This window comes from Natrix helvetica (assembly GCF_964273705.1).
Source record: "Natrix helvetica genome assembly, chromosome: 12".
Taxonomy (NCBI): domain Eukaryota; kingdom Metazoa; phylum Chordata; class Lepidosauria; order Squamata; family Natricidae; genus Natrix; species Natrix helvetica.
Genome location: NC_138556.1, coordinates 18,864,474 through 18,888,726, shown reverse-complemented (window position 1 = coordinate 18,888,726; position 24,253 = coordinate 18,864,474). Strand labels below are relative to the sequence as shown.

The 24,253-nt window shown below is 45.2% G+C and overlaps 1 protein-coding gene across 9 annotated transcripts in view; it reads left to right on the top strand.

Moving 5' to 3' along the window:
- Positions 1-24,253, top strand: part of LINGO1 (leucine rich repeat and Ig domain containing 1) — a 259,989-nt gene that overhangs the window by 96,414 nt on the left and 139,322 nt on the right. For 3 of the 9 annotated variants that reach the window (XM_081964990.1, XM_081964986.1, XM_081964982.1), the window contains exon 4: positions 11,009-11,163. The exons of 5 other annotated variants lie outside the window; for them this stretch is intronic. The gene's annotated coding sequence lies outside the window, so the exon portion shown is untranslated. Of the gene's footprint in view, positions 1-11,008; positions 11,164-24,103; positions 24,141-24,253 lie in introns of all 9 variants that reach the window. One more of the 9 variants, XM_081964992.1, reaches the window with a different exon arrangement.

Here is a 24,253-nt window from a genome sequence, read left to right as displayed (position 1 = left end):
AGAAGGCAGTTGAGATTGTGCCTGCCGGTTCTTTGGGAGGTATATAGTCAAGAGTGACCCTTTGGTCGTGAGATCTTTTATGCAGTTGGCGTCCATTATAGAAATGAATTCCTAGAACCTCAGGGCTTCTGCTTTCCACCGGTCAGCACATTATGTCATTTCCATCCAGCCTTACACACAGACACACACACACACTCCCTGCCTTTTCTCTTTTAACAAATTGATGGCTGCAAACAAGTTCTTGAATTAATGAATAGAAAGGAGCCCGGAGCCTTGGATGTACTAGAATGCTTTTAAGAGAGACTTGCAGGCATGGGTAATACAATATATTAGTGTGCTTTCTGGAATGGGTTTGTAGCCCTGAGCTCTCTGAACACACCCACACCCACATACAGAGAGAGAGAGAGACAGAGACAGAGAGAGAGACAGAGAGAAAAAGACAGAGTGAGAGACAGAGACAGAGACACACACATACAGAGACAGAGAGAGACAGAGAGAGAGACAGGGAGACACACATACAGAGACAGAGAGCAACACACACAGAGATAGAGACAGAGACAGAGAGACATAGAGAGACAAAGAGAGACATAGAGATACAGAGTGAGAGAGAGAGAGAGTTACACATACAGAGAGAGACAGAGAGAGAGACACACACACAGACAGAGTATCACTCTAGATGGAAGGCTGAGTCAACCTGAAGCCTGGGGAGATTCGATCTGCCAAGCTCTTGGCAGCCGATAATCAGCAGAAGCAGCCTGAGGTACTGCACTCTAACCACTGCACCTCATCTGAAGGTATGTTACGGTATCCCTCTGTGGGTATGGTAAGGTATCCCTCTGTGGGGATTTGGGGTGAAGAGCCTTGTTTGTTTATATAAGTCCTGGGTGGTCAGTTGATCTTGAATCCCCAGTCTTGGAATTCAGTCAGTCACAAGACTGACCAACTGACCACACAGGACCACCCAAGACCCTTCAGCCCAAAACCCCACTGAGGATGTTGCCTAGTTTGGTTAATGAAATGTCTGGGAATTAAACAGCAAGCTGAGGGACGAGACCCCTATCAAAAACTATTATTTTCAGTGCTGTTGTAACTTCAAATGGTCACTGAATGAACTGTTATAAGTTGGGTTGACGAGATAACAGAGAAGAGGTTGCAGGAGAAACGGTCAGCCCAGCATCAATATCAGAGGTAGTATTCTACCGGTTGTGACCGGATAGTCCGAACCAGTAGCGGAAATCGTGGATGGCTCCGCCCACCCAGGCACGGCTCTATGGCATCCCATTTAGGCCATTTTTTTTCGCCGAAAGCACATGAGTGGCAGGATCTGCATATGTGTGGAGGTGGTACGTGCGCTCACTTTTGTGTACCAGTAGGGAAGGTAAGTGTATACGACCCCTGATCGATATCGTCTACCACAGAGGTGGTATTCATGAGTTTCTGACCAGTTCTGGTAACAGAAATTTTGAGTAGTTTGGAGAACCGGCAAATACCACCTCTGGCTGGCCCCGCCCCCATCTATTCTCCACCTCTCGAGTCCCAGCAGATTGGGAGGGAATGGGGATTTTGCAGTATCCTTCCCCTGCCACGCCCACCAAGCCATGCCCACAGAACCGGTAGTAAAAAAATTTGAATCCCACCAGTGGCCTACCACAAGATTTCCCCACATCAGAATGGGGGCTGCATCGTTCGGTGCAGGCATCTAAATTCCACGTTCCTCAACAGATGGTTCTCCTCCCTTCACCACCTTAATAGAATCAGTGGCTGGAAACATATGGTGGGCTTGAGTTTCGCTCCCTTTGGGTCACCTAACTCCCCCCCCATTTCTGGCCTCAGTTTCCTTCTCTGCCATCTTCCCTCCTTCTCTTTCTCCTGGTCTCCTTGCCTTCCCTTCCTGCGGGCTACAAACGGCCGTCACGTGGCGTTGATAAATGAGCTTAATTGGCAGAGAAAATTAATCACATTGTCATACCTGGCAGAGGAAAAAGCAGCTGTATGCAAAGCATGCATCCCTGGGCTAATTTATCACCAGGTCTGGAGACCAGGCTGCTCCCCAATTAACCCCTTCCTTTGCCCGTCGTCTCAGGTCTGAGCATGCTCTGTGTGTCACGGGAGGGGTCGGGGGAGGGGAGGAAATGCAAAGCCAGAGCCTTCTCTTTCTCGGTTACCACTGAGAATGGTTGCATCTTTCACTGCCAATGTCAGGCCTGCAGCCATCTTTTCTTTTGGGTCTTTGGCCTGCTACACTTTCTATTTTTCTGCTTTGCATTTTCTGTTGTGGGAAAATGGGAGGTGGGGATTGAAAGAGGTCACATATTATGTAGTCACCACTTCAGAGGGCTTACAAAAACATTCGAAACTAGGATTCCGGACGGTGCGTAAGCTAACGTCAAATGCAAGCAACGAGAGCCACTTGCAAATATCAAAAATCAGGAACTATATTACTTACCATCTATCTTACAAGAATCTCCCCACAGTGCTTGCCTTCCCCTGGGATAAGGCTTCGTGGATGTGGGGGAAGATCAAATTTCAGCCAAGTTTGGCTCTTTGGTCTTTGGTTTTGTCCCCTAGCTTCCTAGCTGTTCACTTCTGGCTGAAGGATACCATCAACCACCAAGGCAGTCTTAGGCTGGTCCATGCCTTCATCAAATATTAAAGTGGAGTCACATCCCTTGAACCTGAATCTACTCTTGGCCAGATAATTGCTGCTCCACCTCTCCACCGTTGCACCCTGCTATTGACACTCTTCCGTGGCCCAAGGTCCTTGGGAAGGAACCCCAGATGGATAGCATCCGAGGTCAAGATCTTTCAAACAGCCCCACCTTATTCCTCATTCAGGGAGCCACGTTGCCTGCGACCCAGCTGCTCCTTGCAATTAAGACTGGCTGCAGTCAATCTTGAGTGCCCGGGAGCGAGGTTCATAGGAATCAAGATTTATTGACAGCTTAGAAGCTTCCCACTTGTTACAATTTATACAGGTAATTATGCCTTCCCTCGTATGCACGGTCCTTGTGAAGGTTACGGAAAATATCCTGACTTGGCTTATTTATTGATTCTCTGTCAACGATGGCTTGAAGAAGCTGTCCTCCTCACCTCAAGACCTCCTGCTTTTCTGCTCTTCCAAAGGTCGTTAGCACACATTTCGTGATGTATGTTTATTAGGACTTTGCCTAGCTGAAGAAAGCACAAGAGATGGCCCGCCATAAGGTTTTTTTCCCCATGAATGAAAAATTCTGCTTTTTCAAGGAGAAACTCAGATGTGACAAGATGTTTGGTGGGAACCAGTGTTCTAGGTCCCCATTGGCTTGGAGAAGGGACATGTCCTACAGCTGTCAGGGATTAACCCTTCCTTAAAATTGTTCTGGGATGTCAAGATTAGTGTTCTGACCTAGGCTTCCTGAGACAGTAGAAAGCACACGCTTAGTCCCCAAAACCCTCTTTTTATTTCAAAGTCCCAAAGCATGAGTCCCAAATAGTAGGGAAAGTCCTACAGTAGGCTGCCAAAATCCTTCAGGATAAGGCTGATCAGCATCCACCTTTATCTTCCTTGAAACGCTGCCTAAGACTTAATTGGCACTTAGCTTGGCAAGACCACATGGAGCAAAGAGTCAAAACGGAGCTTCGGAAGGTAAACTGAACAGCATGAACCAAGTTGCTTCCTGCAAAGGCTTCTGTGCCTTTGTTCCTCCTTTATGTCCTATGGGAGGGGCCAATCACCTCCAAGCCTTACCCCCAAGTTGTCCCTTCTGTCTTAACTGTTCTTGCCTTCTGGCAGCTCTGTGCATGCACGCACTGAGAACAGGCTCCCCCTGTTCCTCTGCCTCGCTGATGTCCGACTCTGGAGACTCCAGAGGCAGCACATAACTCCCAGATGCTCTGCTGCCAGCTCCACAGGCTGCCAGTGGACCACAACAATTAGGCTTTGTGTTTGAGCTGTCCCTCTCCTCTGTGTATTTGGGAGTTAGAATTGCTGGATTTCAGTTTTTCTTAGTCCTGGGTAAAGGCAAGCTCTAATCTCGTCTTTCCCAAAGGGATCTTCCTGTCTTTTGCTCAGATGAAAATGTAAGGAGAGGGTTAACTGTCCTTCCTTCCCTGCATAAGGAAAAAGAGAAGTAATCATTGTAAGAGATCTCATTCATCTCTGCTGACACTTAGCCTTCAAGATCCAAGGATTAATTTATAATCTCATATAGCAGGAATTAGGAGTTAAGTGGGATTACACTTTAAGATTTCCAGGGGGGAGGAGGGAAAATAAAGATTGGTGGAAGAGGTAAAAAAGCATGGGGTACATGAAATATCTATAACCCTTGAGTGTTTTCTCTCTCTCTCTCTCTCTTTCTCTCCCTCTTCCCCTCCCGCCTCTCTTTCTCTCTGTCCCTTTCTGCTGCTCTTTCTCTCTCCCTCTCTCTCTCTCTTTCTCTCTGCCTCTTTCTCTCTCTTTCTCCCACCCTCTCCCTCTTTATCTCCCTCTCCACCTCCCCTCTCTTTCTCTCTCTCCCATTCTGCCTCTCTCTGCCTCTTTCTCTCTTTCTCTTTCTCTCCCTCTTCCCCTCCAACTCCCCTCTCTTTCTCTCTCTCCATTTCTGCCTCTCTTTCTCTCTCACTCTTTCTGCCCCCCCCCCCTCTCTCACACACACACGGTGGAGAAGGCTTGTTCATGAAAGCTCATACTAAGCCCTTGTTAAGGCTGAACTCCACGTAGCTTGTGGATCTATCCTGGTCCAAAATAGCATGAGGGCACACTGCTGTTTTCTGACAGTTGTGGCTACAAGAGGCCTCACACAGAAATGGTTTAGAGAGGCCACAAGTTGGTCCCTGCAATTTTATGGGCATTCAAGTCTTCATGCACAACGTTCTTCCTTTGAGGGCAGAAGTCCAGTAGGTGCCGAGATGTTGAGGAGGCCAGGTTGCAAGAACATCAGAGACAGAAAAAGGACTGAAAGGGGAATGAAAAGAGTCAGGGAATGGAATTGGATGGATGGGGGGGGGAGGGCACCATGCCCACGAATTTTTGAATGAACCAATGGCAACCTCCCATCCAAGGACACCCGCAGTGGGATCCAAAGCCCTGATGGCATTGCCAACATTTTGAAGAAATCCCTCCTCTTTATGTGCACTAAGCATGCAAAGTAAGAAGTGTGTGGGGTGTCCCAGATGTGGCGGTTGTAGCAATGCCCTTGTTTCGTTCATGCACCAAGAACATAAATCCTCAGCCCTCAGAAAGAGGAGAAGCGTGCGTGTGTTATTATGGGGGCCTGCAGTGTGTGGAGGTTGTTGGCTGAGTCTCGGGAACACATTAATTAAAATAGGAGAACAGGGATGATCAGATTAATTTTTGCAGAGGTCTCCGTGGGCCATGTACTGCCTTCATTCTTGTTAAACACATTCCTCTTCCATTCCCTCTTGAGTTGCGCCTTTCAAGCTGGGCGCAGGTGCTTCTGAACACCTGACGGCAAGAGTGGAGCTGGAGGGGGAAATCTTTCCATAAAGCACGACAAGAAGCAATGGATGGAGACTTCTGAAGGAGAGATTCAACCTAGAATTTAAGGAGAAGTTTCCTAACAGGGAGAACAATGAATCAGTGGAATTGACTTGCCTCCAGGAGTTGTACATGCTCCAGCACTGGAAATTAACGTCTCTACTCCAAGCACGTGCAGGTAGAGCCCTCAACTTATGACCGTAATTGAGACCAGAAAAATGATGGCTGGTCCGCTTTGCAACTCTTCTTTTCAGCAACTGGCCACATTTTTTCCAGCAGTTCAACTCGAGCACTTCCTCTTCTGAAAATGTACGTGGGAGGCTAGCAATTTGGTTTAAATTCCTTTTCGTGTGAAGCGAGGAGAGGGAATTGCAGTAATTTAACCGAATGCTGGGTTTTTTTTGGGGGGGTTGCAGTAATTTGTCAGTTGGAAGGAGCCTTGATTGGCAAGGGGTGGATTCTGGATGCTCCCAGGGTAATCCAGTGGGCAGGAATGAAGATGACTTCAGGTCAACGTCTACTTTGAAGGGGTGGATTTTTGCAAGTTCCGTTGCACATTATGTATTCTCCATTGTGGACAATTTGCAAACTGATGACTCGGTTCTCAACTTTCTCCTGTGTGAAATTCCCTCCTCCCATACAGATTTCTTCTCATCGCTGGTCGAAAAAATGTCATCCTTGCACGTTGTTGTGGTGGTGGGAGTTCAGCTCCAAGATAAGTGGCTCAGCAGAGATTGGTTGAATTTGATAAGAGGGCTGAAAGTTTGGCATTTCATTTTTTTAACAGAAGTTGGGACCTAAATAGGTTTCATTCAGAATCTCTCTTTAGGAATTGGTTATGGTCACAACCTATTTTGGGGAGACCAGCAATTCAGCCAATATCTGTCTGTCTGCCTTCCTTCCTTTCTTCTCTATCACTGGAGGATTTTAAGAAGACATTTGCCCAAAATGTTATAGTCTCCTGCTTGAGCAGGGGGTTTGAATAGAAGATCTTTAAGGTCTCTTCCAAACTTTCCTTTCCTTTCCCTTCCCTTCTCTTTCCTTCCCTTCCTTTTTTCCCTTCCCTTCCCTTCCCCCTTCCCTTCCTTCCTTCCTTCCTTCCTTCCTTCCTTCCTTCCTTCCTTCCTTCCTTCCTTCCTTTCTTTCTAGTATACCCTGGAGAATTTTGGCCAACTCTGTTGTTGTATTGTGCTATGCTTTCAGACTGGAATCAGAATCCAGAGTTAACAAGTCCAGATAACCACAAGTGTGCTTTTAATTAAAGAAAGCTATGGGGTATCTTGGTACAGTGTGAGATTAGACAGAATCAAACATTCGTTGCATAGAAAATGAGCATTGCAAAGCCTCATTTAGCCTTCCGTTCTCATTGTGTTCCTGGCAACCAAGGAGCTCACTGATTATCTTTAGAGTCTCAAACATCCAAAACTCTTCATCCCACTGTGATCGTGCCCTCCTTCTTCTAAAGCCCAGGATCTTAAGCTCCAGCTCTTTTCATTCCGCTCCAAGGACCACGGCCCCTTAATCAATCTTAATCTGCATGAGTCAATGATGGTTTTCCAGCCAGGAATCATCTTTGGATTTGTGCTCATGTGGCCCATAAAGAACATCCAAAGCTGCTTATGAGACTGAGAAAAGTAGACAGTTGATGACTCTAGAACAAATCATATTTCCCCTCCCCCCAGCTTTTAGCAAAGGGCCCAATAATTTAATTCCGTCACTTGTGGAAACATGGATTGTAATTATTTCAAGGTGCTGCCTGGATCACTTGTAAGACATCCGTTCTAGAGTAATGCTTGCCCATGTGACCCCCAATGAAACGTTCTAGATCTCTCAAGATTGTTCAAACCTTTGCAGAATAGATTGGACTTCAGTTGATGCATGACAGAAAGGCTGATTAGTCCTACGGGGTCCTTGGTGCTCTCTGAGCTTGGTGGTTTTCTTGCAGACGTTTGACGAACCAGTTAGGTAGCATCATCAGTTCATCCGTTCATCTATACTTGGTGATCAGTGGTGGAATGCAGTCTGGAATCCCAAAAGGGGAAAGGCGGCTTCCCAAAGGGCAAAGATGTAGCCCACCTTGGAATGTCTGGTAGGTAGGAAGAGAGGGGAGATAGCCCCATCCTAGCAGTTCACAGAGTATATCTATAATTATGCAGGAAGTGGTTTTAGTCCGGCAAGATTACGTCCGTAGGCGGATAACCATAAAGAAGCTATTTAGCAGTAATTCCACACTTCGTTCTTGGTTTGTGGGGCCTGACACGGTCAGCTTTAAAGAAGAGTTGCTGACGGTCCGTCTTCGGAAAATTAGAACAGCTACTTCCAAAGAATGCTAGGTGCTTTCTAGTGACTTGCATACCAAAGTAATTAGAAAACCTTTCAGAAACTCCATTATTCATTATACGGTACTTGTTACAGACATTATAGCCGTGATTATACTCTAAGCTTGTAATTACAATGGTTACGTGGACATTGGGAAGCTGGCTTGCACTCATCAGTATCTCTCCTAAGATTGTCTTCTCTGGACAGCTTTGAAGAACTGGGTCATCTGAAGGCTCTTCCCCTTGCCATGCTCACCACCCCCCAGATACATGTTTGCAATCATGCAAGATGTGAATTGGCCAATTAGGGGGCTGAGCGAGGAGAACATTGGTTGTTGTTGGGTGTTTTTTTTCCCCTTATCCAACAGCCACAATTGCAGAAATTGTATGGCTGATTATTGCATGATTGCTGTATTCATTCAAGGCCTTTGGGGTCCCTTTGGAGATCACTTGCTAAGTTGGGAACACTGACCCAATGGTGGGGAAACCATGTACGTTTGTTCAGGCATGGGATGGAAGAGAAGCAGTTGAGTTTAGTTTGCTTGGATGGAGAGTTTTGTTTGAAATCTGGAGAGCAGGACTAAAAATGTCAGTTTAGTCTGGTGGTGAAGACAACCCAGGTTAGAAACGAAGAGATGAGGAGTTCTAGCCTTAGTCATGAAAGCTGGTTGAGTGACTTTGGACAATCACCAGGAGATGGTGAGTTCTAGTTCTGCCTTGGGTATGAAAGCCGTCTGGATGACTTTGGACCATCAATTGTCATCAATTCAGGGCCCGATGACGTTCTGCTGCCTCTGAAAACAAGCCTCCAAGCAGCTCCTGATGTCGCGGAGCTCCAAGTCTGCTTTTTATGTCGCGGAGTTCTCTGACTGCTAGATGGAACTTGAAATAATAAATCAATGTTATCGGTGTATTAAATCAGATGGCATTTGAGTTTTTATTTATTCCAATTTCCAGGGTAGTAAAGGTGTTTTAAGTTATTGGCCAAGGACTGGGGAGATTCCAGACTGGAGTCCACTTCGGATATTACAAGCTCGCGGGGTGATTTGGGGGCCAATAACTCAGCCTGCTCCTCCCACAGAATTACTGTATAGGGGGGGAGGAGAATGGGGGGGAAGGGAATATTTGGGCATCCATCTGCTACTCCAGGCAGAAAGAGAGAATCTGAATCTAACAGAACAAATTCTGCTTTTCTCTGAGAGTCGAATCTGATTTTTTAAAAAAATAGATGCAATTTCTTTGATGAGCCCTGCATTCGTTGTAGACTTACGGCTAAAGTTTTTGTGGTTAAGCAACGTCGTTGTTAAGTGAACTGCTCCTGTGCAGGCATGATCCTTCTACAGGTAGTTCTCGACTTACGACCACAACTGAGCCCAAAATTTCTGTGAGACATGTGTTAAGTGAGTTTGGCTCCATTTTACCATTTTTTTCTTGCCACGGTTGTTAAGGGAATCAGTGCCGTTGTTAAGTTAGTCACACGGTTGTTAAGTGAATCCATCTTCCCCATTGACTTTGCTTCTCAGAAGGTCACAGAAGGGGATCCCAAGATCCCGGGACTCCAACCATCATAAATCACCATGGGGATGGGGTTATCAGTATGAAAAATAGTCCATTTCTTTCTGTGCCGTTGTAACTTCAGTCACTAAATGAACGGTTGTAAGTTGAGGAGTACTTGTACTATACTGCTGAGCCACAAAAATTCCAGATTTGGGATAAAAGCACTCCTATTCAGGGACGTGGTGGCTCAGTGGCTAAGACGCTGAGCTTGTCGATCAGAAAGGTCAGCAGTTCGGCGGTTTGAATCCCTAGCGCTGCATAATGGAGTGAGCTCCCATGACTTGTCCCAGCTTCTGACAACCTAGCAGTTCAAAAGCACGTTAAAAAATGCAAGTAGGAAAATAGGAACCACCTTTGGTGGGAAGGTAACAGCGTTCCGTGTGCCTTCAGCATTGAGTCATGCCGGCCACATGACCACGGAGACGTCATTGGCCAGCTCTGGCTCTTCAGCTTTGAAACGGAGATGAGCACCGCCCCCTAGAGTCAGGAACAACTAGCACATATGTACGAGGGGAACCTTTACCTTATTCAGCCCAAAGTCTAGGATGGGCTGAAATGAAAAAGGCCAAGAAAGGAACCGTCCCTCCTTCATTTTCAGAAAAGAAAACATTTCAACAATTTCCAATTTTGCGCCCTGTTTCTCCTTGCCACTCCTTCTCTCACTGTCCACCTCTGGAAATACATCCTGCCTGAAATTCCCTGCTCGTCTCTGTAATCTGGCTTCCTAACCCCTGGGAAAGTGGAATCTAACGTGGATCGATGCCCGCAATTTATCTCTCTGCTGGATAGACACCAACACAAATAGTGAAAGCCACATGGCAAAGGGCTGGAAGAAATCACTTTGCTGAGAAAAGTATGACCGCCCAACACATGTGCTCAAATGCTTCTTTTCGGCAAGAGGTCATGAAAAGATGCTACTAAAGAAGAAGAAGAAGAATTGGACCCAAAAGTGTCCAATTGAATAGAAGCCTCTTTCTGCCTTCTTCCCTCCAGGACTTTTGACCACGTCTTTGTTGCAAATGTACTTTTGATCGAGAGCCACAATAGAGTTGAACTCAAAGGGCTCTTAGGAGAAAATAAAGAAGATGAACAATGAACAACATCAACCATGATAATAAAGATAAGTTTATGAAACATGTATCCTACCAAACTCTCTGCGACACAGGGCATCTCCCAACAATCAACAAATTAGAAGAACATCCATAAAACTTAACAGAAGAGAAAAACAGAGTGGGAAGGAGACCTTGGAGGTCTTCTAATGCAATCTCCTGCTCAAGTAGGAAACCCTACACCATGTCAGATCATCCAGTTTCTTCTTGAAAAACCACCAGTGTTGAAGCACCCACATCTTCTGAAGGCAAGCTGTTCCACTGATTGATTGTTCTCACTGTTAGGAAATTTCTCCTTAGTTCTAGGTTGCTTCTCTCCTTGATTAGTTTCCATCTGTTGACTCTTGTTCTACCTTAGGTGATTTGAAGAATAGATTGAGCCCCTCTTCTTTGTGGCAGCTCCTGAGATATTGCAACACTGCTAATATGTCACCCCTAGCTCTTCTTTTCTTTAGACTAGACATACCCAATTCTTGCAACCATTCTTCGTACGTTTTAGCCTCCAGTCCCCTAATCAACTTTGTTGCTCTTCTCTGCACTCTTTCCAGAGTCTTTTTTATGTTGTGATGACCAAAAATGGGTGCAGCATTCCAAGTGTGGCCTTAGCAAATGCAAGAGATTCCCAAGACACGTGGCCAGTCGAGTGGACAATATGAAGCTTGATGGACCAGCTGGTGCCCTGTTCTTCTCCATCTCTCTCCGGGTAAGAGATTCCAACTTAGATCTGCCAGCTGCAGCAGTGGTGGGATTGGCTAGCTGGCTGGCTGGCTTGCTCACCCCATTTACCTCCACTATATTTACATGTCTATTTTATGATTTCAATTTTTAATGTTCCTGCTCTTTCGAAAATGCTTAATGCTCTGGAGTGGAACATTTTCTTCCGAGTCCTGAATGCAGATGGAGGAAAGGGCAATAAATCAACTAATAACTGGAATCTCATTTTCTGCTCCCCTGGCCAAGAGTTAACCCTCCATCCGCTGCCTTCCATCCTCAAGCTGCTCAGACAGAACCTGGTCCCTGGAAGAGGCCCTGGGAATCCTGGGACTTGTAGCCTCAACACCAGATTGTATAAGGATGGAATATTGAGAATCCTTGACGAGAAGTCAATTACAAGAAGTCAATTATGAGAAGTCAATTAGGAGAGTTCAAATTTACAACAGGCCTCCCCAGGGGTATTTATGCCCCACTTCCAAAGTTCCAATGGCTTCCCTCCCCCACAGTCACATGACCGAATTTTATGACATTTTAGATTGAAAACCAACATGTATTTCTTGTTTTCGGCAAAATGGGCCAATAGCAGCTTTACAAAGGCTGCCTTCACTTAATGGCCTCCAAAAATTAATGGTCTAAAATCAGGTTGGTCAATGCATGACTGGTTCATGACCATCATGACTTATAACCATAATGGTCATAAGTCAAGAACTGTCTATAAATGGCCTATGGGATCTTCCACCAGACTTCGGTGGGTGACAAACTGGGAACGCCATTTCTACAAACATCTCCAGAGGAAGGAGAACATCTCCAATTATTTCTTAATGGTAGGAATCTCCTCTTTTGGTGATAGAAGCATGCCCGCCCCAGAAGACCTAGGGTGGATTCCTCTTGAGGTCTTCTCTTGATTTGGCCCAAAGTGTGAGAAGCCAGGGAAAATCCACAAAGTGGCAACGGCGTAACAAAAGACATGATATTTGCACCTCCTCATTCAGACCATAATGACCATAATACACCACGAGAACATCTCCAAAATTCTCCTCCCCTTTGGAAGAAGCTTCCAAAGCCATTCCTCTTTTATCGGACTCAATCAGGGAGATAACAATAGAGTTCATTTTGTGTGAAAGTGATTTTGGCATTCTTCCTGGGTCCTCCTGGGATTGTTAAGACCTTCAGAACAGGGGTGAAATCCAGCAGGTTCAGACAAGTTCTGGAGAACCGGTAGCAGAAATTTTGAGTAGTTTGGAGAACCGTTAGTGGAAATTTTGAATAGTTTGGAGAACCAGTAGCAGAAAGAACCAGTAGCAGAAATTTTGAGTAGTTCGGAGACCCAGTAGTGGAAATTTTGAGTAATTCAGAGAATCAGTAGTGGAAATTTCAAGTAGTTTGGAGAACCGGTAGCAGATATTTTGAATAGTTCGGAGACCCAGTAGTGGAAATTTTGAGTAGTTCATTGAACTGGTAGTGGAAATTTTGAGTAGTTTGGAGAACCGTTAGTGGAAATTTTGAATAGTTTGGCAAACCGGTAGCAGAAAGTTTGAGTAGTTCGGAGACCCAGTAGTGGAAATTTTGAGTAATTCAATGAACCAGTAGCAGAAATTTTGAGTAGTTCGGAGACCCAGTAGTGGAAATTTTGAGTAGTTCAGAGAACCAGTAGCGGAAATTTCAAGTAGTTTGAAGAACCAGTAGCAGACATTTTGAGTAGTTCGGAGACCCAGTAGTGGAAATTTTGAGTAGTTCGTTGAACTGGTAGTGGAAATTTTGAGTAGTTGGGAGAACCAGCAAATGCCACCTCTGGCTGGCCCCAGAGTGGGGTGGGAATGGAGATTTTGCAGTATCCTTTCCCTACCACGCGCACCAAGCCACTCTCACCAAGCCACACTACGTCCACCATGCCACACCCACAGAACTGGTAATTTAAAAAAATGAATTTCACCACTGCTTCGGACACAAAAGCTTTGACACCCGTTCCTTGTTGGGTAGGTGTGGTTTCTTTGGCATGGCTGTCCTTGGTTGTGAACAGCTGTGTGTTCAATGCTCATCAAAGTGACTCTTTTAAACAAAGATGCAGGACGCTTCTGTGATAGCCAAAGGTTTGTCTAGTCACCTTCTTGGATTTGCATTTCAAAGCCTGCCACCTGGTGGAGCAGAGTAGATACTTGAATGCTGGAGGAAGAGGAGGGAGCACACATGGGGAGGTCACTTTATGGCATATACATCCATTAACCAATTAATGTTCCCAAGAGGAGAACAGCAAGAAGCTGTGATGTGTGAGTTAGTCACTCTGAAATGGAATGTTTTCATACATGGAATTTTTTTAAGGGCATAAACACACGGTTGTCTCCATCCGTTTCCTAGCACCTCTGAATTCTCAAAAGCTCTACGCGCTTCGAGGTATACCAAAATATTATCCTGTAAAAATTGTTAGTTCAGATAGAATCTTTTTATCACGGGTAACACAATCCACACACTCAATTAGCCAGACTCTCTTAGCGTATTACTGAACTCATATTGCATTGGCAAATTAAGCCGAAATACTATTCATTTCTTTGGTGACATTATACGAATGCAGCCGTTGTGACTTTTGAGAGTAAACTGTAAATTGAGATTTAATGTAGGGTTTTTCAAAGTTGGGAACTTCAAGTGGGGGGGACTTCAATTCCCAGAATTCCCCAGCCAGCGTTAATATCTTCTATGAACTGAATCAAGCCAGTCTCTTCTGCTGGAGATATTTTTATCAACATGGCAGGAATTATTCCATAATGGGTGTCTATACACCCATTAAATGTTTACCCATTTGTTCTCGGTGAGGATGAAGCATTTAACTCTTCCTCTTTTTACTCATCTTCATCTTCATGAGAGGTTGTGAGGAGTCTAGAAAAGAAATAGAAAAGAGAAGAGATATAAAGCATCAAGGACAAGTGAATCTGATCTCAAATGGCAATTGTCAGGCTTCAAAACCAAGCAGGACTTACTTCTAAGCAGTTTTTTTTTCTATTGTTCCTCCCCTATAGACAGAATCTTGCCAAACTGAAGCAAGCTCCTTGCCTCACCGAATCTATGTTGTGAGAACTTTTAAGAAGGAGTTAATTTGAAGCTCTTCCACCCAACCAATCTAAACTTTGCTATCTCTTATTCCTCTGGAATGCAGCCCCTTCCTTCTGGGAATCAAGAGTACATTCCACCCCACAATTGAGCCCAGGGGGCACATAAACCTAGGAAGAAACATTTCAGCTCATTCAGAATCTCCAGTTCAAGGAACTCGCTAATAATGGAGAGTGAGAAATTGTTCTTTGCAGCTTCTGAGGTTCTAAATTGACACCAAGAGATGTCAAGATGACGAGTGACATCGCACCAAAATCCATCTCATTTTGCTTCCTTGATCTTGCCCAGCTGGGTGGGATTTGACGAAGGCACAAAGATTTCATCTTCATTGTTCTACGAAAAATAATTACCGCCTTTCTGCTCATCTGGATTTCTCTGCTCACCTGAAGCCTAGATCTTAAGCCAGCATTTGTGCCAGGGAAGCCACCAGTGACTTTGTTCTGCAGAGTTTAATCTTAGCATCCTTTTATTTATTTATTTTAGCCAGAATTGGAAAGTAGGTGTCAGGGTTCCAAATAGCATCCAAAAGTAAATCAGAGTCCAAGGCAAAGTATTGCTCAAAGTTCCAATTTATGAAGAGAGCCGTGTTGGCACATCTGGGAAAACCCAAATCTGAAAGCTTCCAGGTTTTCCCCACTCAATTGAAAGTTCAAGATCTTGCCCCCACCCCCACCCACAAGTCCACCCCATGGTCCAATCTCCCACTGCCACGCTGGCAGTTCCACCCATCCAGTTCTGGTCAGGTGCAGAGGTGCAGAGACAATTGCTTTCCAGCTCCGTTCTGCTGTTCAGGGCAACAAAAGAAGATCAGTTGGGAGGCAGGGAGGCAGTGGGGGCATGGCCAGCCTACTTGCCAATTCTCCAAACTACTCAAAATTTCCGCTACCCATTCTCCAGAACTTGTCAGAACTGACTAAATACCACCTCTGCTTGGGTGCAAAGCAGAATATCTTCTCCTTTGTGCTAGAAAAATAGACTTTCGACGGGAGGGCCCTCTTCCCACCCATCTTCTCTGCTGGAGAGAGAAAGTCAAAGGTGAGAGCAGCTGCAAATTTCATTCGGTGCTTAGAGGGCAGGAGGAAATTATGAATTTCATCCCCAGGAAAGATGTGTAGAGCATGCCACCAGCTGTTTTAGCTGTCAAGTCAAGATGAGTCAGCTCCGATTACACCTCTGTTTCCCGTCCCTTCCATCTCTGGCTCTCTCTCTCTCTTTTTTTTTTAATTCCTTTCCTCCCTGCTATTGTTAGTACTGTGATTTCCAAACCCTGAATTAAAGATTCATGCATGAGATTGCATACATAACTCTTTTGCCCAGTTCAAAGCAATAACAATGGCAGAATGCAAATCAGGCCGGCCGCCTTCAATTCAGCTGGAATGAGTAACTTGGCATTAATAAGGGAGACAGGCTGGCGGGAAAGGGACTCACAGACTACAATTCCTTGTCGTTATGCATTTCTGGGCACCACCCAAAGCATTTTTCAATGTGGAGAAGATGAATGCACATTCCCGCCGAAGGACTGGCAATTCAAAGCAAGTTCTTCAAAGCAAGAAGGGTTATGTGACCCCATGTTCAGTCGTTCTCACAGCCCCCACCAATGGAGAGATTTGGGTTTCATCATATCCATGGCTACGTCTGCTTAGGATTAATTCTAACCATGGTTGAAGGCTGGGGAGGGAGGTGTCATATGGAACAAATTGGTTGACCTGAACATATGAAGAATGGTTGCAGGAATTGGGTTGTGTCTAGTTTAACAAAAAGAAGGACTAGGAGTGGTGACATGATAGCAGATTTCCAATATCTAAGGGTGGGTGGGTATTCAAACCTGTTCTCCAAAGCACCTGAAGGCTGCAACAGATAGAAACCGCAGGTGGTATTCTGACTGGTTCTGGAGAAATTTTGAGTAGTTCAGAGAACCGGCAAATAGGCTGGCCCTGCCCCCGCTGCCTCCCAGCCGATCTTCTTTTGTTGCCCTGCACAGGAGAACGGAGCTGGAGAGCAGGTTAGTGGGGTGGGGAGGGAATGGGGATTTTGCAGTATCCTTCCCCTGCCACACCCACAAAGCCACGCCACACCCAGAGAACCAGTAGTACCTTTTTTTTGAACCCCACCACTGCACCTGAGCTGGTGAAAAGACTCACTTGGGAGCTGGGTTTGTTTGCCAGACTGACAGTGTTTAGTCAAGCTACAAGATGCATCTCTTCCTCCAGGCACCTAAATGATTTTAGTCGGTCTTTTGTTGTCGATTTTAATCTGCATTTTTAATTTTTTCATATATATTCTGGTTTGGGGAGCTGCTCTTTTAAAATGGATGATTCCATAAGAGAGTCATTCCTCCTCCTCCTTCGTATCTATCCCTACGCCAAACTTGGCAGATAATAATGAGGTTGGGGGCAAAGAGGATACACAATACAATACTGGTGTGTTCGGTTCCTCTTTCCTCTTTCATTTTAAGGCAGTGTTCCTCAACCTTGACAACTTGAAGATGTGTGGACTTCAATCCCCAGAATTCCCAAGCCAGCTTGATCCTCTATTTTGGGTCTGGTTTATCTGGCATTCAAATGTAGTCTTCCACATGCTGATCATACAGATGGTCCTCACTTAATGATGGTAATGGGATCAGAATGTCCATCATTAAGCGACACTGTTCTGACCCAGCTCCCCAAACATGACAAATCTCCACTCAAAGATTCCTTTAATTAGGAGTGCTCTCTCAACGCAGGCTAACACGGCCATCTGGTTGGAAGATGAGTAGTTATCTGCCACATCTATTCATCTCTGCCCGCTCCCTGCCTTTTATCCCCAGAGCTAAAGTGAGGCTTCATTAGCAGTGGTGACTCTTCCTACCCAAGGATCAGCCCATGGATTTCCACTGCTCTCCTCTCCTCTGCTTTCTGCACATCCGCACGTCAGGCACTGGACTCTGCTGTTTCTCCTCTTTCTCATCAGCCACCTCCAGACCTGGGGACCATTGACTCTCTATCTGAGGGCTGATGGATGGCCAAGGCTCCGCCTCTGTCTCTGCCAGCTCCATTTCCTCTCCCCCCCCCCCCCGGAGCTCTCAGGTTGCCTTGTTGCTAAGCCTGATTCTCACAATCACATCACAAATTGCAATCATGTGACTGTGGGATGCTGTGATGGTTGGAGATCTGGACCAGATTACAGTGACATGAATGTCAAGGTGCTGAGATGGTCAGAACTTTGAGGACTGGTTATAAGTCCCACTTGCTCAGCATCCCCATAAATATGAATGGTTGCTGAACAAGATTCATTAAACAAGGACCACCTGTAAGACTTTCAAGCCAACCTATATTATGTTGACTCACCATAGATGGGTCAACATCTATCTTGGATGTTGGTGGATTGCCTTCCTTTAGCAACAGTATCAAATCGAAGATTGAGTAGTTGAACTTTTGCTGCCCACCCAAACTCAAGAAGAATTGGGTCCATCAAAAGCACCAGTCTCCGAAACAACTTGTTGTCTCCAAAATCTGAGACCATTCGCTGTACAGAGCAACTGCTAGGAAGCCACAAGAGAAAACTTCCATCACACTCTTGTTGATGCTTGTGTGATCTTCCTTACTGCATCTGCTCACTTGGTCTTTGCTTGATATGGAAGAGGAACACTTGACTTGATCCAGGAGAGATAAACAAATTATTCAAAGCTCCTATCTTGTGCTGTAGCTGTGAAAGGATTGACCTCTGGAACTTCTACAGTCTACATTTTTCTATAGCTCTGATCCCAGCATCCATTGGAAGGAATCCCAGACTGGTGGTGTCACTCTTTCTGCAAAGACACGGAAACAAGCAAGCAAAACTCTACATTTCAGGGACTAATCTGAATACTGCAGGATGCAAATCAGCCATAAAAACCAGGGCATTTTTCTCCACCAAAGTATCTGGTAAGTAGATAGTTTAGAAGATTTACAATTACACAAAGCTACAGCATCCCCTTCATTCCTTCAGGAGGCGAGCCAGAAAAATGTTTATTATCAGAGGGAAGCAGAAGCTGGAAGGCTGTTAAAAAAAAGCTTTAACATAGTGGAGCCATCTGTTTATGCATGCTTACATTAGATGGCTGGGGAAGAAGGCTGCAACTTTTGTGGCGCAAACTCACAATTTCTCTCTCTCTCTCTCTCTGGGCTCTTGGCTGCTTCGTCTGAGGGTTGTGCCCTTTGTGTTTTGTGGGTCAGTGGAGACAGCGGCAAGATTAGAGACTTTCAGTCCAAGCAGTTTGATCCGGAAGACACATTCTCTGCACTTGCATTGACAATAAATCAATATCATTAATTGCATCTGAAGTCATAGCTGGTCTTCTTTTGCAGCTCTGTTTCTGGCAGATTTTTTATTCTTTAGGTAAGGAGATGGGTTAATGTTCAGTAGCTGAATTATGCAGAAGGTCCTTGAGTCAACACAAAATAGCTCTTTTTAAAATATATATATATTTATTTCTAATGCCATAACGCCAGGTTTTACTGTATATACGATTGTTTGCTAGGATGTCTTCCAACCTGGAAAATATCTATATTTCCTCAAAGAATTGGGGGGAATTTTGCGAGAACTGGTGATTTGATAACAATATATCATGGGCAGGGCAAGGGACCTGTCATTTTATTGGGTCTGGAGGTGATTTCTCAGTGATTATTGAAAGGAATATGTAGGTCATAAATGAATGTTCAGTCAGGTGAGAAAAAGAAGGATGCCAACCCTTGCTTGAAAATTGTCTTTTTAAGAGTTTAAAACATCCATTGAAATGTACCATAGTAGTTGTGAAAACTAATAGTTGTAGTCCACCCCCATCAAAGGGGCATGGATTCACCACTCAGGGAGGAGCCCTTCAACCAGAAGACTATTGTCCATCAATATAGGATGCCTAGGCTGAGATTTAAACCAAGATTTTTGTATCCCCCACATCTGGTCATCATTGTTAGATTCGAGCACCGGCACAGATACAGTCAAGCATCTGTCAGCCTCCTTTGACAGCTGTCGAAAACTGAAAGTAATTATTTCCAAGCACAAGTTTTTCAGAAGCTCCTTAGCAAGACTGACTGGGAATAAAAAGGATGTGGTTGTGAGAATCCCAGCAACTAAACTACTAACCGTTCATAACCAGTATATTCCTAGGTCCCATCTTTCATGTGATCTGGCTGTTTTGTCCCGTCAGCAGCCAGAGGAGCTGGCAGGAGATTCGGACAGTGAGGAGGTTGGGGAGGAACACAGGCCAGTCCTGGAGTCTGGGGAAGGCTCTGAGGAGGGCTCTGTGTCAGAGGCAGAGAGGGGGCCAGAGCCGTCTGACAGTTATCAGCTGCCTTCAGAGTCAGACATCAGTGAGGCAGATGAACAGCTGGAGTCTCTTCCCAGTGTGCGCATGTACAGAGCTGCCAGATGAAGGGAACAGCTGAAGAACAGGGGGCGACTTGGGAGTAAGGCCACAGGTGGAGGATGAATGGCCCCTCCCAGAGTCCTGAGTTTAGCCGTACTTAGATCTGAATCGACCTGAATGCAATTCCACAGTTTGTGCAGTGTTTAGATCTGTCCTTTGCTTCTTGCTTTTCCTTCCTAAAACTACCTGCACTGGTTGGGCTGCCCAGGAGGGCAAACATGTCCACAGGCAACGTCGGTGCCTAGAGATATCTCAGCCGCTACCAGTCAGGCCCATCACTTATGTTTGCAGAAAGGCGGATGGGCAGATCTGAGCGCTTAGAGAAAGTTGTACCGAGCTGTCAGGATTGTGACTTGTGATGTGGTGTCCCCGGGCCTGATTACTTATTCATTATAAGTTCGAGCAAACATCTTCAGGGATGTCCCTGGTATAGCTTGGAGGCAACAGCTTGCTTCAGAGGCCGGTCTTGGCGAAGCAAACAAATTAATAAAGAAAGAAAGCCAACGGGATAGACGGAAGGTCTGTAGATCGAAGAGGTTCTCTCTCTCTCTCTCTCTCTGTGAAGCATCCTTACTTTGTGGAACATCTCTGGATGGACGGGGACTCTGGTTTGAAAATGGCGTCTTCTACTGGAACGTGGCAGGGATGATGAAGAGGGGCAAAAGGTGCTTCAAAAGTTCTTGGATTTGATTTGTGGGCCAACATATCGAAGGGGTGATATTGTTAGCAGAAGGAGAAAGGCTTTTAGGGGCTCATACCTACATGGAATGGAGCGGAGTGGAGTGGAGTGGAAGGGAAGGGAAGGAAGTGGAGTGGAGTGGAAGGGAAGGAAGTGGAGGGGAAGGGAAGGAAGTGGAGGGGAAGGGAAGGGACAGGAAGGAAGTGGAGTGGAAGGGAAGGGAAGGAAGTGGAAAGGAAAGAAGTGGAGTAGAGTGGAAGAGAAGGGAAGGGAAGGATCTTCCCCACAAGCAGCTGATGGGGTGCTAGAATCGAAATGGAGACTGAGATGGCATGCCCAGATAAGCCTCATCATTACGGGGTTAGTCTAGGATTTTGTCTTTGTTCCAAGAACTGGAACAAGTCCCATAACATAGGGGTATTAGACAATGTTTGGGTCTAAAATTCACACACACATACAAACACACACACACACACACACAGAGGCAATTAACTGAGATGATTTCCACCACCTGAGTGAAGAGTCCTGCACAAACTAAGCCCCCAAAATAATATACAATAACTAGGAAGTGATTAAGCCAGGAGACTTTTATCATTCTCAACAAACACCAATTAACACAAATTGTTCACATGGATCATTCGCAATAAACATCATCACTTAATCCTGTGCAATAAGTTCCGCCATCCATTATCTGGGATGAAATTTTCAAAAGGAAGTATAAAACACACCTTCCTTCATTCGCACAAGGTCATTTACCATGCCAGCTTCAGTGTGCGCCTACTTTGAGGTGAGCCTTCCTAAGGAAGCATACAATGAAAGGTGTCAAATGCTACAGTGACATTAAAAAAAAATAAAAGATAATAATTGCAAAAAAGAAAATGAAGAGTCACGGTATCCAACCCACCTACCCCTCCGCCAAACTTCCAAAAGGCTAAAAGGAAACGTTTTCCAAAATCTCATTTCTGAGGACAGAAAATAGACTTCATTAGCAGTTCGAAGCCGTAATTTAAAAGAAAAAAGAAAGCAAAAGAAAGAACGAATGCCACATGAGCGTCAAAATCATTGTTTAAAAGGCCTGTGTGGGTAAAACAAAGAGCTGAAAGTTTTTTTAATTGCCTGTAACAGTACATTCCAGCAAAATCCCCAGAGAATTCAATGAGAATATTCGACACCTTTCTAAATTCTAAAGAAATATACATTTGGCTTACCTGGAATGATATGTGAGAATGACCTTGGGAGGCAGGAGCAAGAACCACGGATTGTGCAACTGTTATGCAAAAAGTGTCCCACAGTAGGAGGGAGGATGTGGGAAGTTTCTCAGAAGAGACCTGTTGTGGCCCACCAGTGGCCAGCAGAGCTGGCAGCAGACTCAGACAGTGAGGAGGTTGGGGAGGGACATGGGCCAGTCCTGGAGTCTGGGGAAGACTCTGAGGAGGGCTCTGTGTCAGGAGGCAGAGAGGGGACCAGGGCCGTATGCCAGTTATCAGCTGCCTTCGGAATCAGACATCAGTGAGGCAGAAGAACAGCTGGAGCCTGTTCCCAGTGTGCGCATGCACAGAGTTGCCAGATGAAGGGAAACAGCTAAGGAACAAGGGTCGACTTGGGAGTAAGGCCACAGGTGGACGATGAATGGCCCCTCCCAGAGGGAATAAAAGAGGAGCGAAAGGGGAGTGGAGTTTGCGGGAGACAATTAGTTCACTTAATTGATTCGTGACTCTCCGAGACTCCTTGCCAAGTTTTGCAGAGATCGGCCTGGCAGCTCTCCAAGCCAGAGAAGGTCTGTGACTGTAAATCCTCCCTCAAAAGACTTTGCTGGATGTGAATGAGCAAAAGGGGATCACATGACATTGGAAGACTGTCATCATGTCACCCCTGTTCCTTCTTTTCATCAGACTAGACATAGCCAATTTCTCTGTTTCTCTTTGTTTCTGAGAACGAATGCTGTTTTTTCTGCAGGATGCTAAAATTACGACTCAAATCTTCCTCCGTGTCATGCCGTGTAAATAGAGTCTAGTCGATAATTCTTCTCAATGGGTAGTCATAAACTTATGTTTGCATTGTAGATACAGTGGCGCTCATTTCAACCAAATTAATAATCTTTATTACATAAGGAGATGCTGTAAGGAGCAAAACAGTTGCAGCAAATTATGCTTTAATTTAGTGTCAAGATCAATTCCACTCAAAATGGGAGCTTTCATGTCCCATCTCGTGAAGTATATCAAATTGTCATCCCCATTTCCAATTATCAGCATTTTCATTTATTTTAAATTGATTTATTATGACCATAATGGCAGAAGAAGTAAAACTTCTGAGTTGATCATTCTTCCACTCATCTTAAGACTTCGGCAATGGGGCTTCTTAAAGCCTACTTAGAAAGATGGTACCCCGTAAACATGAATGCCAAGATCCATATCTTCATTCTTTCGACAGATTTCTTTTATCAACAAAAATAAAACGTCACTTAAAGGGGCACGGTGGCTCAGTGGCTAAGATGCTGCGTAACGGAGTGAGCTCCCATGACTTGTACCAGCTTCTGCCAACCTAGCAGTTGAAAAGCACGTAAAAATGCAAGTAGAAAAATAGGAACCACCTTTGGTAGGAAGGTAACGGCATTCCTTGCACCTTCAGCATTGAGTCCTGCCGGCCACATGACCATGGAGACGTCTCCGGACAGCGCTGGCTCTTCGGCTTTGAAATGGAGATGAGCACCGCCCCCTAGAGTCAGGAACAATTAGCATGTATGTGCAAGGGGAACCTTTACTTAAACTCACTTAGTTCTCCTCAAAGCTACCGACTTTTCAAAGTTATCCGTTTCTGTGCCAACCCACTTAAGTGATGGGGAGAATGCCATCTGGACACCTTCGTCGCAGTTTCTGTCCCTTTCTTTCTGTCTCCTTTCCTGTCAATCATTTCCACCTTCTTCTTAGATGTTACTCAAGGAATTCTGGCATCAAATCCTCTGGGAAAAAATAAAATAAACACCAGAGCAGATAGCAATGCAAAGGTTTTGATCCCCATCTGCAAATGGTTTGCCACGTTTTGGTAAATGTGACTATTTTGAGCAACAACAATTAGACCAGTGGTTCTCAACCTTCCCAACAGTTTAATACAGTTCCTCATGTTGTGGTGACCCCCAACCATAAAATTAGTGTCTCGGTTCCCAAGACCATCAAAAATATGTATTTTCCGATGGTCTTAGGCGACCCCTGTGAAAGGGTCGTTTGACCCCCCCAAAGGTGTCCCGACCCACAGGTTGAGAACCATTGAATTAGACTGAAGTCATACAGAAGTATAAGGGCACCCGGTCAAGGATTTTTGTGTGTAGATGAACGAATTGTTTCCTGCAAAAGCCCACTCCTCTTTCACTCCCTTTTTATTTCCTATGGGAGGAGCCATTCATCGTCCACCTGTGGCTTTACTCCCAAGTCAACCCTGATTTCTGAGCTGTTCTTTTCTTCTGGCAGCTCTGCACATTCACACACTGGGAACAGGCTCCAGCTGTTCCTCTGCCTCACTGCTGTCTAGCCAGGCAGGAGTGGGATTTGGAGGTTTGCTGAACTGCACACAATCTTAGCTAGAGGTTCTCCTGAACCCTTGCCAACCCCCAGCAGCCCACCCCTGAAAGTAGGATAATTTGATCATTTGTGTCCCAAATGAGAAATGTGGATTGATTTGTTCAATGAGAACACCTATTGATTTATTCCCTTGCTTGTCCGTGATATTCTTGGGAGCTTCTGCTAATGCATTAATTCCCTCTCTCCTCAGGAATGGAACTGAGACCCCCAAGAATTCATCCCTAGAGGTATTTATTCACTCAAGAAAGTGGGCTGCTTGGACTAATCGGTTGCCCTTGAAATATTAAAACGATAGTGGGAAGGCAACATCTGTAGTCCCAGTGTATCACAAGCAGTATCA